The following is a 12806-nucleotide window of genomic DNA, read 5'->3' on the forward strand; positions in this document are numbered from 1 at the left end:
TTCTTCAAAGATATACAAATGACCAAAATCATGTGAAAAAATGATCAACATCACTACTCATCAGGGAAATGCAAACCAAAACCACAGTGAAATATTACCCCAAACCCATTAGGATGACCACTTTCAAAAAAAAAAAAAGAAAACAGGAAATAACAATTGTTGGGAAGGATATGGAATAACAGGAACACTTGCATACTGTTAGTGGGATTGCAAAATAGTGCAGCCTCTACAGAAAACAGTATGGAGTTTCTTCAAAAAATTAAAAATAGAACTACCATTTGACCTAGCAAGACCACTTCTAGGTATATACCCAAAGGAATTGAAATCAGGATCTTGAATAGTATTTTTTTGCACACCCATGATCATTTGCAGCATTATTCATAATAGCAAGATGTGGAAACAATCTAAATGTCCATCAATGGATGATTGAATAAAGGAAATGTGGAATATACAGACAATGGAATGTTATTTAGCCTTAAAAAAGAAGAAAATCCTGTCTTATGCTACAATATGGATGAACCTTGAAGACATTATTCTAAGTGAAAAAAGACAAATACAAAAGACAAATACTTCACAATACCACTTATATGAGATATCTAAAATAATCAAACTTATAGAAACAGGAAGCAGGTTGGTGGTTGCCAGGGGCTGGGGGGAGGTGAAAATGGAGAGCTATTGTTCAGTGGGTTTCAGTCATGCAAGAAAAAAATGTTCTAGAGATCTGCTGTACAACAATGTGCATATAGTTAGCAATACTGTAATGTACATTTAAAAATTGTTGAGGGTAAAAAAAGTATCAGTAATGTTGGAAAAAAATAAAAACTTTCTGATACCCACAGGGGAAGAAAGAGAGAGAGAGAGAGAGAGGAACGCTGTTGTCAATACTAGCTTTGTAAACCCTTACGTAAAATTTGTCTTTTCCTTAAAAAATCCATAAAGATATTTATCAATTAATTTTATGAGAAATGCTTGGCTTAGTTGCTTCAGAATCCTTCCTAAATCCCATGTTTAAGTGTTACAAAGTAATTGATTATAATAAACAAAGCTCAGACCAATTTTTCCAACATATGGCCTCCAGGTGTGTGTTCCTAAGACAGAAGGCTTTAATTTTCTTGGCATTTGTAACTGTTTAGCTGGCTTTTCAGGATAAGTGCCAGAGCTGTGTGGACACTTTGTAGGCTCTGATGAAGCATAATTAGATATCAATAGCTTTACAAAATCCTTCTTTATTACATTCACCACAATGGGCACACTATAGAATTGTTGTACCCTGTAATACACTGCTTACTATAGCTTATCAATGAAAGAATTTTCAATCCAGGCATTCTTTAAAAATGCACTATATATTCTGGAGAAGCAACATGCAAAGAAAATGTCACCAGATCTAAAGTATGATATTTACCAGACAAAGCAATGAAATAGAAGTATCATAGGGATAAACTCATGTATTCCATGGCTTAAAATGGTGATTATTTTCTATGTCCTTATATTATTACAATAGAAGGTCAGGCATGATGCCCAAACGACACTGAGAATAAAATATTTGATGACCTCAGTTCTGTCCCCGAGTTTAAGGAGAAAAGATTGCTTCAGGGCTGCCTAACAAATGTCCTTAAAAGATCTTTTCAAGGGTGTGTTTGGCAAGATATATGTTTATCCTCTATCCTGAGAAACAGCAATTATCACAAAATTTGTTTTCTGAGATCCTAAGGTCAAGAGAGAGAAGATGCTGTGTACTTACTTTTGGTAAAATTATATATACTTGATACCACTTGGAAAGAATGTAACCCTTCAAACACACAGAGAAAAACAAATTTGAATCATGTACCTACTGCAAAACCATAGATGTTTGACTTTAATATGACAATTTCTGAAATTTTACCCTAGTTCCTAGTTGCCATCCTTCTCATTACCAAGTCGTTTCATGATGCCTTTTAGCCACTCCCAATTAGCACTCTATGATTTGACAATGCTGTTCAAAGATCCCCCCACTATAGCCCTGTAAACTGCTTTATCCCTCTTGACGTTGCTTCCCACTCAAAATTTTTCTTTCCTCCATTCCATCCCATTTAAATTCCCATTCCCCTAGGTTTTGTTCCCATCTAATAATGAGGAGAAAAACATCCCATTGTGCTAGTTCACCTAAAGTTGACCTTTCAGGATTTGGGGATGTCAAAAGTATTTGGGAGGCCTTTTGGTGGTGACCTGAATTCAAATCATGCCATATCAGAGAGGCCTGCCACTATGATGAGCCTTGAGAGTAAAATTAAAGACTGATTCATAGCATCTATCAATTCATGTCACAATGGTTTTGAGCTGTCCCAGTCTCAAAGCTCTGGCTTTCACTGGACCTCAAATAGGTCTAGAACATCACCAAATTAATAAGGCATGAGCAGTTCAACCATGATTTAACCTTTACAAAGTGCCATTTTAACTAGTACCATAGGTTTACTAACCCTGTCTTTTTGCCCTCAGTATTATGCATCTCATCTAGAATGCTTCTGATTCCAAAGTTAAGAACTCAAACATACATCAGTAGATTGTTTAAGAAACCCCACCTTACTGTTTCAATCATTATGTTTTGCTTTGCACCAAATAATCATACTCTAAATAGAGTTGAAAGCCCAGAGGAGCTAAATCACTTACCTACTAATAATATTCACACTTTTAGTTTGGGAGATAGTATAGCCTCCTTCTACTGACAGTTCTTACCTATTCTCTTAAGCACATCAACCATTACCTGTAAAAACTCAGGATTAGGTGATAACAGCCTAAGGAGCACAGTTATTTCCTTACTTCTACTTTCTATTCCTTGCCAATAGGCATTGATAGCAACAGAGTCTATTTTTTCTCCAAAAAAAGAGGCTGGGGCTTCCCAGGTGGCACAGTGGTTGAGGGTCCGCCTGCCGATGCATGGGACACGGGTTCGTGCCCCGGTCCGGGAGGATCCCACATGCCGCGGAGCGGCTGGGCTGTGACCCATAGCCGCTGACCCTGCGCGTCCGGAGCCTATGCTCCACAGTGGGAGAGGCTGCAGCGGTGAGAGGCCCGCGTACCGCAAAAAACAAACAAACAAACAAAAACAGGCTGCACTACATGGTGAGGTAGTTTTAGAGATCCTCCTTACCAGGAAAGAGGAATGGATTGATGCATGTGTCAACAAATTTATATTTTTAGTGGTAAGGAAGATGTTACACACACATAGGCAATAAACAGGAAAGCCATTTACTGCTTAGCTGTTGTTATGTGTACAGCTCTTTAATTCTAGAACTCTCCTCAGTACACAAGAAGCTTCTAGGATAGCGTGCTATATTCCAAGCTCTATAAGGATGAGAACCATGCCTGTCTTACTTATCACTATACCTATGTCCTTGTGGAATAAGATGGTGCCTGGCATATAGTAGGTGTTCAATAAATATATTTTTAATGAGGTGACTGAGGCATACAATTATTTTCTTGACATATTCATCTCTCTTTCTAGACTCCTTGTGCCCAAAGACAATGCCTATATTCCCAGAATCCACAAAAGTGTCTTACACATGCTTAATTTTGGCCTGATCAGTGAACAAAAGTATTTCAAACACATATACATTGTATCTATTCCAGATCCAGCTCTAACTGGCTAACCAAAATGTCTGTCATCCTGAATTGTATTCTGTAGACTCAATGGCAGTGGTTGAGTGAATGAAGGAGATGGAAAGAGTATACAGTTTTATAAAGAGCTTACAAATGCCTTAGAAGACCAAGAATTGTAAATGGAATATATGACGTGACATGACTGGTTTCCTCATTCAATCTCCCCATGTCAAGTCTGCCAGGACTTCCCCAAACCACTCCTGCTAAAATAGATAACTAATGAAAAGTTGAGATTATTGAGTGAAAGGATCTAGAAGGTTAGGTTGTCCATCAGACTATAATCATGTCCACACATTTTAATCAGCTAGGAGAGGAGGGGGTGTGACAAGATTTCCCAGCACAAGCAGAAGAAAGTGAGGATAACATTTAGAGGCCGACATGTTGCACTCTTCTTCAGGAGAGACTTCACCCATGGCCTTTGTTTTGGCCTCTTCCCCAAAATCCAGAGTTCATGTGGCCCTGCCTCCTCATTTGTTCATGACATGTATTTGAACTTTAAGCTCTGAGGAACATATTTTTATTCAGTGGTTTCCCACTGTGGTCCTGAGACCCCATGGACCAAGGAGTGTTAGTAGCTGAATAAATATGTAAGCCATTTCTGTGTACTAACTCTCTGTTCAAAAGTATATGATTTTGTGGTGAATAAAACATAAATTTCTTTAAAATGTTTACTAAGGTCATTATAGTTATTTATCATTATGTATTTTCTCTGTGAAAAAATGCCATTGGTAATTTGATAGAGATTGCATTGAAACTATAGATTGCCTTAGGTAGTTTTGTCAATTAAAATTTTTTAAATTTGTATGGAAACACAAAAGACCCCGAATAGCCAAAGCAATCTTGAGAAAGAAGAACAGAGCTGGAGGAATCATGCTCCCTGACTTGACTATACTACAAAGCTACAGTAATCAAAACAGTATGGTACTGGCACAGAAACAGACATATAGATCAATGGAACAGGATAGAAAGCCCAGAAGTAAACCCATGCACTTATGGTCAATGAGTCTACAACAAAGGAGGCAAGAATATACAATGGAGAAAAGACAGTCTCTTCAACAAGTGGTGCTGGGAAAACAGGACAGCTACATGTAAAAGAATGAAATTAGAACATTCTCTAATACCATATACAAAAATAAACTCCAAATGGATTAAAGACTTACATGTAAGACTGGATACTACAAAATTCTTAGAGGAAAACATACACAGAAAATTCTTTGACATAAATCACAACAATTTGTTTGGATTTGTCTCCTAGAGTGATGGAAATAAAAACAAACCAAAAAACCACAAATGGGACCTAATGAAACTTATAAGCTTTTGCACAGCAAAGGAAACCATAAAGAAAATGAAAAGACAACCAATAGAATGGGAGAAAATATTTGCAAATGAGGCAAGAGACAAGGGATTGATCCCTCAAATACACAAACAGCTCATACAGCTCAATATCAAAAAACAAACAAACAACCCAATCGAAAAATGGCCAGAAGATCTAAATAGACATTTCTCCAAAGAAGACATACAGATGGCCAAAAGGCACATGAAAAGATGCTCAACATCATTAATTATTAGAGAAATGCAAATCAAAGCTATAATGAGGTATCATCTCACACCAGTCAGAATGGCCATCATTAAAAAGTCTACAAATAATAAATCCTGGAGTGGGTGTGGAGGAAAAGGAACCCCCCTCCAATGTTGTTGGGAATGTAATTTAGTGCAGCCACAATGGAGAACAGTATGGAGGTTCCTTAAAAACTAAAAATAGAGCTACCATATGACCCAGCAATCCCACTACTGGGCATATATCCAGAGAAAACTCTAATTCAAGAAATACATGCACCTCAATGTTCATAGCTGCACTATTTAAAATAGCCAAGACATGGAAGCAACCTAAGTGTCCATCGACAGATGAATGGATAAAGAAGATGTGGTATATATACACATTGGAATCTTAGCCACAAAAAAGGAATGAAATAATGTCATTTGCAGCAACATAGATGGATCTAGAGAATATCATACTAAATGAAATAAGTCAGACAGAAAAAGACAAATGCCATATAATATTGTTTATATGTGGAATCTAAAAAAATGATACAAATGAACTTATTTACAAAAGAAGTAGACTCACAGACGTAGAAAAGAAACTTTTTGGTTACCAAAGGGGAAAGGGGGTAGGGATAAATTAGGACTTTAGGATTAAAATATACACACTACTATATAAAATATACAACCAACAAGGACCTATGTATAACACAGGGGACTATACTTATTATCTTGTAATAACCTATAATGGAAAAGAATCTAAAAAAGTATATATTACATATAATATATATATGAATTACTTTGCTGTACACATGAAAATAATACAGCATTGTAAATCAACTATATTTCAATAAAAATATTTTAAAATGTATATACTGGTTTTATTTTTTACTGCACTATCACTCTCTGATATTATAGGATGTACCTATTTATTGCCTGGTTGTCTACCTATTCAAATATAACCTCCCTGAGACCAAAAAAATAAATAAAATTAAATTAAAAAATAAAGAGATAAAAACTGTTGAAATTTTTCTACCTATGGAAAAAATTATTATTCCTCAAAATTTTTTCTCTAGAACAAATATCTTCTCTGTACCCAAAGCCAGTATATCTAGCTATATAGTTTATAGCTTGTTTAAATGTCTCAATGGCACCTCAAAAATAAAAACAAATTCATGATATACTCCCTTTTATTCTCCTCAACGTAGTCCTATTCATGTGTCTGTTATACCCCCAAATGATATCACTATCCATTCAGTTTAGCACTCTCTCTCTCCCTCACCCCATATATCAAGTCCATCGTTGAGTCCACTTAAATATCTCTACAATACATCTACTTATTTCTGTCTTTTCCACTACCTCTGTAGTCTGTGGTTCCATCTTCTCTTGCCCGGAAAAGTAATAACTTATTAACTGGTCTAACCCTCATCCATTCTTCTCTCCCTCCAGCCTACTCAGAATGAGGTGTTTGAAAAAAAATCTAATGATGCATTTCCCTTGCTTAAAAATCTTTAGTGTTTACCTGAACACTTATGGTAAAGGCAAAATTCCTTAAAGTGCTTATCAAGACTTCCCATGACCCATCCCTAATCTACATTCTTATCTGAATCATGTTCTCTCTTATTCTTTCTTTCCTAACAACACTGGCCTTCTCTCAGACCTTCATATTCACCACACTCCCTCCCAATACAGGTGGTAACACATGTTAGTTCTCCTTTTACCTAGTTGACTTCTAATCATCCACCATAGCTCAAATGTCATTTTTGAACCATTCAGACTGTGTGTTTTCGTCATATGATTCCAAAGCACTATATAGTTCTTAGCATTCATCTCAATTGTAATTCATCTCAGGAAGGAATTCTGCCAGCAGAATTCTGCTTTGGGACTCACTACAACTCTTCCCTGTGTCTCCAGCCTGCCAACCTACCCTGTGGATTTTGAACTTGTACCACTACAATTCTTTAAAATAAACCATATGTTTTATGGCTCTGTTTTCTCTGGAGAACCCTGACTAATACAGAAGACAAGGTAAAATCAACAATAACTAATGTCTCTTTTAAGATGAGGAGGATGCAATAGAATCTTTTTTCTCAGAATTACATGAGCCTGATACTTGTTTTTGTTTTTTAGCAGACATCAGTTGCTTACATAATAAAATCCCATATCTGATGAGATTTAATGTTCCAATCAAGGAACACAAATTTTATTAATATATGTTATATACTTCTCACATAATAAAAATGACCATATTTTCTGACATTCATTAAGCTTGGTGTGGCTCCCTCAAACTTCTCCTGAGTCTTATGCCAGTCTTTCTGTCAACCCCAGTGTAGAAATACCGGGAGAGAGAAAAGATAGCAGAAAGAAGCAGAGTTAGTCTTCATCCATTTGTAACATTATGCAGTGGAAAGGTAACCCTACTACACTATTCCCCTAAGTGTTCCTAGACTTCAAGGAACTCTGATGTTCTTAGGTTCTTCATATTAGCTCTCCTAACCTACCTCATTACTCAGTATCTATAGTCAGTTCAAACACCCAAACCTTTTCATGCCAGCTACGCTTTAGCTATGTCATACTCATCCTATACTTAAACAGCTATGACTGAGAAACAAATTGAAGATCTTTTCCAAATTTCATTTTTATAGTTTCAGCCAGTTTTTCTAGATGCTCATGACCTCTAGAGATCCTGAATGTGAGTTATCTGTCCACGTATTTTATTATCATGTCATGAATATCCCCATCCAAATCATTAATAAAAACTGCATGGGACAGAACCAATAATAGAGTTATCTTAAAAGAAACCTCTTTCTCCAAGTTAATACCAATTCTTTAATTGGCTTTCTTTAGATCTAGAATTCAACCAGTTATAGACCCACTTAAGTTGTATTTTCATCTAGTATCTAGGTAGTCCAGCAAATACTTTGCAATATTACATTACTTACTTGTCTATGCAATTATATGTATTGTATAGAAACTGACATGATACACTAGTCTCTAGTAATTAATTCTCCTCTCTCAGTCAATAATTGCCATATTACCAACACATTAGTAAAAGAAGGAAAATCTTCACTTTAAACTCCTAAGAATAAAATAGCAACAATACTATCACTTAAAATTTGAAAAAAAAACTTTCTATTATTATTATCATCTCCATTTGACACACAAATTGACACTTTTTAATTATTATTCCAATTTAATAAATGAGTAAACTGAAGCTCTGACTTATCCAGAGTCACAATGCTAATAGGTGGGGGAATATAAAAACAGAACACAGACCACCTGGCTCAGTTTTATTTTTATAGTATACTAAACTGCCTCAGTAGACAAAAACATTTTCAGATGAATAAATAAGAAGATTAAGAGTCAAAAAATGACAGATTAAGGTGACATTAAGTCATTCAAAACTCATATACCTTTGCCTCAACTTTTACCAAACAAGATTCGTGTGTATCTATTAACCCCAAAAGTTATATTAATAAAATACTGGTTTAACCCTCAATAGAAGGAAAACACATCACCATTTATTTATGTATATACTGGCATTCTTGTGATAAAAACACATTTATTTAAAATTTTTAGAAATAATAAGCCCCTGAATATCTTAATCTTTCTTTGGAAGTTAAATTCCTTTTTAAAGACAAAAGTCAATATTTAGCAAAAAGATTATGTATCTTTAAGGTTCAAGTGTCAACATGTAACCTTTGGGTGTGAATCTTTAATGAACTGATTGACTGAATTTTCCTTTTTAACATTTCTGATATCAACTTAGAAAGGGCCTAAGTATCACCTCTCTGAATACTGATAGAAACATTTTCAATTCTCAGTACTCTATTTTTTTTTTTATGGCAGTACGCGGCAGTACGCGGCAGTATGCTGTGGCCTCTCCCGTTGCGGAGCACAGGCTCCGGACGCACAGGCTCAGCGGCCATGGCTCACGGGCCTAGCCTCTCCACGGCATGTGGGATCTTCCTGGACCGGGGCACGAACCCGTGTCCTCTGCATCAGCAAGCGGACTCTCAACCACTGCGCCACCAGGGAAGCCCTCTCAGTACTCTTATATGCTAAATTGTATTTGATTTACTGATTATAGGCCTCAGGATACAATTCAGGTACCTAGATTACATAATCCCCAAAATACGGATAGTTAGAAGAACTCCCAGGAATTAATTCACTTCAAATAATTATTCTCCTTCTGTTTGACATAGCATAGAAATAGACTTGGTTATGTCTAGATACCAGTGCCAAATCATATTAAACTTTATATTTCATCAAATTAGGTGATTGCAAACGTATATGTGTCACATGGTTTAGCTTGCCAATTCTTTGATCAGGCAAGCAGGAGGTTTTGCCACTTTGGACTCTACCTGAATTCTGAAGGGAAGATGGCTAGTATGTTGAGGAGTACACTGAGGTTAATCTGAAATGCAAGGTCAAGATAGAGGAAATAACGCTGCCTTCATCAAAACCACCACTACCTGCACATTTTCAGACCTCATTTTCTGTTGACAATCTGCTTCTCTAATTCTTTTTCCTCCGAGCTTAAGATTCTTACCTGTCTTAACTTCAATTTGGGAATGTGCATCTAATATCCTTACTTCCTGCTTACTATACCTTGATTTCTAACTTTTCTTTTCAATAACCTGGTATTTTGGTCCAGTTCCTGATTACACTTTTTGCTTTGTGGTTTGATCTTGGTGTTCTTTATCCTGCACTAGATAAATGTGATTATGATGACTCTGCCATAGTGGCTTGGCAGAAGAATCTTACTGAGTTGCTGTTGTTTCAGCATGATCTCTTGATGCTAACTGATGGTTATTAAGTAAAAAGTACATTGACCCCAGCTTGTTCAGGGAGAAGGTTGAATCTCTTTACAGTTGCAAACTCTAAAGTCATCTTCAACAATGTGGAAATGCTGCCTGTTAGCACTCTACTTTATCCCATTTACTTAAACACATACCATTACAATATGAGAGAAAAACATTTGGGGTTGCGTGTTTTACTTAGTTATATAATTGATGAAGTCAGCAACAAATGTTAGGCAAATATAACAAAAGGGAATTGTAGGAAATTTTTTATTGAATAATCTTAAAATGGTTAGAGATTTATCCATTTTTTGAATAGGTATGGACTGTAATTCAAGTAAATTGATAACATTTCGAATTTCCTTCTAGCATTCCGGTTCTATTGTCCTATTTGTTTTGTCAATAGAAATAGTCTAGTGTATATAAATCAGATTGCCAATGCTGTCCATTTTGGTACAACATAAGCATTATGATTCATTACAAATGGAAGGTGTGTAGAAAAACAAAATCAATGAAAAAACATTCAAGCAGATCTTGCTTACAGCAAGGTAAACAACCATTATTACAAAGAGCAAAGTATTTGTACCTAAGAGATTCATACAACAAAACATAGCCAGAGTAAACTTTGAATTTTTATGGAAAATCATATAAAGCACTCTCTCTGTCTTCCACAGAGATAGAAAAAGTAATATGACTTTTTGAAATACAGAGTTTCCAAGATAACTATCTGACAAAAGTGTCAAAGACAACTTCCTGATTATTTTTAACTTAGTCATCTTGGTTTTTTCTTTATCTGTTTTCAAAGATAAAATGTCTCATAAGTGAACTTCAATTTTATATGTGTACATAAAATTATGTGTATATGGATGAAAAGTTCAATGGCAAGTGACTGTGTCATATTCATCTGTATTTTTATATTATATCAAATATATGACTCAATAAATATGTGTTGAATAAATAAATGATCACCCAGCTGATAAGAAATAAAAGAAAATCATAATCAAGTAATTGATGAACTACCACATCTTCATTGCCATAGGTACACTGGCATATATAAAAATACCATTTGGTAATGTTACCACCACAAAGAACTTTTCCTAGTCAGAAGGACGCTTTTTGCAGGTGAGAAACTTCTACTTACCTCTGTACATCACCAGCGTAATTTCCCTGCATTTATAGTTAGTCCTAATTTTTTAAGAGTAGTCCTCAATGACACAATATATTTCTTTCAGCCCCCACTTGACTCTACTCATTCCTTACTTTTAATTGTCCTGCTTCACCTCATTCTAACATAGCTATTGCTATACTGCAGCTATTGAAGCCTACGAAGTTTTGCAGTCACTGAAACTGAGGAAGCTTTGTTGGGATAAGAATTGTTTTGATGTCCAGTTATGTTTCAGAAATGCATTCCTAGAGATTAAAGCCTGTTGCGTTATATATTTCAATGGGATTTTTCTTTCTTAAATTAGTAGCTTGTAGTTGTATCATTGCCTTTCCAAACAGGCCTTTACCTAGTTCCCCTTAATACTTCATGTGAACCCCAGTTCCTTTGTTCGCTTCCTGTTTCCAGATTCTGTATATCCATGGGAGATACAACTTTTCTGTTTTTCTCTAGTGTACCTGTGCAAACCCTAACACTGACCAGCTGGCCACTTTTCCTATCCCTTGGCAATCTCTGCCAATAATTCTCCACTCCATTTTCTTCTACTGATTCTTCTTTTTCCACAAAGGACACAGGATGGACTGTTATAAATGAATTGTGTCAGGACTTCTTTTCTCTCACCTGAAAGCAAAGGACTGATCTTTCAAACTCAAAAATTTATAAGACTGTGATTACCTCAAACATCCTTTCGGTCTCTGTGAGAGTTGAAAACTGTCATATTTCTCAGGAAAACTGCAAAAGGAATGACAAAATGAAGGTTACTAGGAGATGTGAATGACTGCTTTTTCAACTCTCATGCTTCAGGAGCTTTTATCTTGAGCCTAAAAGCCATAAAGACAAAGAGTATAATAACTGCACATAAAATGAAAGACATAAAAGCCAGGTTGAATTGTAGCTTCTAGTTCCCTATGACCTTAGTTATGCAACAACACTTGATGTAACTGGGCTTTGTGAGCCAGAAATTAAGACGAATGTCCTGTCAAAGTGTTAGAATATTTGAAATTGTAACTGTCTCTGAAAATCTAAGTCCATGAAAAATATAGGCTAGGTATTATTTTCTCCATCTGTCAGATGAGAAAATGGCATCCTAGAAAGATTTAGTGGAGGAAGCCTAGGAAAAACAGATCCCAGGTGATAGAGTCCACATGACCTTTCTCCAAGACTAGTGTTCTTTCAACTATATGTTCAGTCTCTACCTCCTCTGAACAGGCCTTGAAAACCACATAGCTAATGAACTTCCAAATCACATCTCTCCTTCAAATATTCATTAAAATTTCTAAACCAAAATGCATAATTATATTATAGAAATAATTAACATTATGTGGGAAAAATCATTACTCTAAACATTTCAATCAGCAATAATTGTGCCTCAGATAAACTTCATGAGCTGTGATATTGACACTGCACAAAGATACATTAAAAGTTTATTCAGAATAAAAAGTTGATGTACAAACCACTTGAATCAGAAAAAAAATGTGAATGGACGTTTTAATATAACAGTTTATTATTTTCATCACTTTTGTACAACCTTTGATGACCTGAATTAACTGAATTAACTGTGTAGCTTCCAACTTTTAAGAAATCTGGCTTGCTTAGTTTCACTTGATGAAATTTCTTGCACCATGATAAACATCTCTACTAACCTTCTTCTGACATTTGAAGAAACA

The 12806-nt window shown here is 35.6% G+C and overlaps 1 pseudogene; it reads right to left on the reverse strand.

Annotated features, from left to right (window-relative positions):
- Positions 1-12428: 12428 nt before the first annotated feature.
- Positions 12429-12552, reverse strand: LOC132419099 (U4 spliceosomal RNA; annotated as a pseudogene).
- Positions 12553-12806: the final 254 nt, after the last annotated feature.

Source organism: Delphinus delphis, chromosome X (assembly GCF_949987515.2).
Source record: "Delphinus delphis chromosome X, mDelDel1.2, whole genome shotgun sequence".
Classification (NCBI taxonomy): Eukaryota; Metazoa; Chordata; class Mammalia; order Artiodactyla; family Delphinidae; genus Delphinus; species Delphinus delphis.